The sequence below is a fragment of the Euprymna scolopes genome, chromosome 33 (genome assembly GCF_053919585.1).
Source record: "Euprymna scolopes isolate OS-2025 chromosome 33, ASM5391958v1, whole genome shotgun sequence".
Taxonomy (NCBI): domain Eukaryota; kingdom Metazoa; phylum Mollusca; class Cephalopoda; order Sepiida; family Sepiolidae; genus Euprymna; species Euprymna scolopes.
Window position 1 is genome coordinate 20,932,547 of NC_136514.1, and position 3,380 is coordinate 20,935,926.

A 3,380-nucleotide genomic window follows, 5' to 3' on the forward strand; every position below is an offset into this window, starting at 1 on the left:
GACTGACTGTCTGACTCTGTCTCTGTGACTGTCTCCTCTCTAACTTCGTATCCTGGCTCAATATATTGGGAATCTCCTTTTTTTATGGCGTCAAAGCATGCTTCGCCACGTGAAATGTATAAACGTGGAGTTAACCTATGTATGTCCAAACACACTTTTGGCAAACAAAGAATGCCCAATGTAAATTGTTGAATATCTAACGTATTTGTTAATCATTAGTTCTAAACTTCATTTTTCATATCTATCTCTGCCATAAATATTAGTTATTTCCAAGAACAATGGCAATTGTTCTATATTCCTAGGATTTCAATATTTATTCCTTTTAACTTTTCTTACTGAGTTCGATTCTAACCTTTATAATTCAAATTCTTAATATATTAATCATAAAAAGCAACAACAACAAATACACAATATCAATCGGCAAAATGGAAGCTTTATTCTATTTTGAAATATAATAAATAAATAAATACTAATGTGTAATGAAAAGTGTTATGAACTTACGCTCATGACAAAAACAACAACATATATCTTATGTGTGTAACGTTGTGCACCTTTTTAACATATTTATGGACCCAACACGTTGTAGACACTGTCACAAGGAAATACAAGTAAGGAACAAAAGACTGCAATTCCTTTCCTTTTTCTTTTTCAACAAAAACCTGTATATAAGGTATTTCCAACAACGCATTTTTCTAAATACTTATACAGTCTGAAATACACAGACCCCGGAGACTCGTTCACAGTTATCGTTCATCGCTGGCAAAAGTGCATTGAGAATAGTGCTGGCTATGTAGAAAAACAATTACTGCAACACAAAAGGTAAAAATAAGAGGATTTGTTTTTTAAACGACTATTGTATGTATTCGTTTGTCAAGATATCATCCAGACTAGCAAAAATTACGACTGGAGGGCGCACATATTTGCTAGTGTTAAGAATATTTACAGGCTGTGCAATTTTAAGTCGACGTAATAAATTTTCTAAATAAACTGCGTAATCAACAAATAGATAAATGAAAATGACATTTTTAATTGAGGCCATTAAAATAATTAATAGTATTTCGAACTATGGCGGCCATTTTTAAAGAATTTGCCTGCGATCTGGGAATTTAATGTCAAGACCGATTTCAAAAACTAAATCTATTAACCAATTGAATTTAGCTTCCTGATAGAGCAATATATTATTGGAATAAGTCGCCAATTAAGATTAAGAACGGAAATAATGTAGAAGAAATGTTCCAAAGGAGATCGGAGATGAAAATTTTGTAGTAATGTATTCATCTGATTGAGCTGATTTGAAGCGAACGAGAAATCGATCACCAGAGTTATATCGAAAAAGAAACCTCAACGCCTTAAATGGAACAAAAGAATGTAAGACAAGTTGGCTCACAGTCGACTAAATCAAGCATCCCTCTGCCTGTTCTACAAGTACTTTAACGGTGAATGCTCTGACGAACTGCAAGCACTTGTACCCCCTTGACGTAAATACCTCCGACAAACCCGACAAGCAGCAAAATCCCACCCCTTCACAGTAGATATACCTAGATGTAAGAGAGCCTTCTACTCCAGTAGTTTCTTCCCCAGAACCGCTAGACTTTGTAATTCCCTTCCGGGTGCCTGCTTTCCCAACTGTACTGACATGCAGAAGTTCAAGTGTAACGTGAACCGACATCTTGCTGCCCAACTCCCCACATAGTACCCATATTGCTTATGTCCCTGATAGTAGCCCCCTACATAAAAGTGGCAATGTGCCTTGTTTGGGGTGAAAATGTAATAAAAAAAGAAAAGAAAAAGAAAATTGAGTTCCAGTGTTCAATCTCACCCTACCACGCCATTGCAAGGCACGAAATGAGAATTTTAGCGATCGATCTTCACTGTGCTTGTCCAGGAACTGTTTGCATTCTAGCACCAAACAAAATCTAGACAGAAATAAAAACAAGAGAGTATGCGTAGAAATGCACCAATTGATCGATGTATTTCTACGCGAGTTTTAAACACGCCTTTTGTTATCCAACCGAAACACAAATTAATTACTACACAATAGATTTTTTTACATAAGCATAACCACTTATCAAGGCCCAGAGACCACTCAAGGATAAGGGTTAAGAGTGTACCGTAGTCAATTGGATAATATTGAAATCGTTAGTAATGGAAATTCGGTAAATTTGTTAACGTAAGTGGAACGGCTCATCAAGAATTTGTTTACGTTGGACTTGAAGACAGCCACATTGTAGTCAGCTGGAAAGCAGGAAAACGGAAAACAATTCCACAGGCGTGCAATTCTAAGAAAGAAGCTTTGTTCATGGAATCTACGTTTAGGTTTAGGCACAGATAAAGAGTGGGGAAAATTAGTGATTGTCTTTTCAGCTAGACGGTGTTTCTTGTGAAAGTTTGGCGAGGGGGGGCCACAGATTGAAGCTCAGTCTAACACTTTCCATGAAAATAACGATAAAGCAGAGACAAACTCGCAACATCTCTTCTGTGAGAAGAGAAAAGGACATCTCCTACGAGACTACGAAGTCTATTTTGAACTCTATCAAGATTGCGTGTAAAAAGACCATACATCTTAGTTATGTTACTGTTGTATGTATTTGTGTCTTAAAAGTGGGATTGTAAGATACTCTGGGTCGTAAAAGTGCCTAAGCAACCCTGTCGACATTATTTGGTAGGGGGCGTCATAGGCGATTAGCAATAAAATAAACGCTTCTCAAAGAAAGAAGTCAAAGACTTGGGAAGTGGAACTTCTAGAATTGCACACGAACTGCATTATAATTCAATCAGCAGGGAAATTGCAAGAATGGTCTAGATTCTGTGGATTTATGGTACCGACGTAAAAACTCCACTGGTGCTAAGTAGGCTGATAATTAGGGAAATCATTGAACGAAGATAAAACAGTGAATACGTCAAATTGAGATGTTTATTTGTATCGAGTATGGTTGGATTTCAAAAAGAATTGTGACTTTTATTAACGAATAACATCATTTGGATCCACACTATTTATATCTATCTATATATATATATCTTTATTTATCAATCTGTATCTTTATGTATGTATGTATGTATGTATGTATGTATGTAGGGCGAATGAACTCTATTTCTGGGTCAACGGCCAACTAGCACCGTGTATATTTGTGTGTGTATATGTGTATTGGGCTAGAGAGGGCTCCCGTAAGCCGTGGTGAAGGCAACCTTTCTAGGAGAAGCAAATCTCTGATTAAAAAAAAACATAAAGCGGAAGACCAGTACCCGCATTAAGCTGGTCTGCAGTTTAATTTGTTGCTGGCTATCTTGCTCTTGATTGTTGCTGGATCTCAACATTTTGAACCGAGAGAGAGACTTAGCTGTCGTACAAAGCTAAGACTCTGTAACATCATCTTTGTATA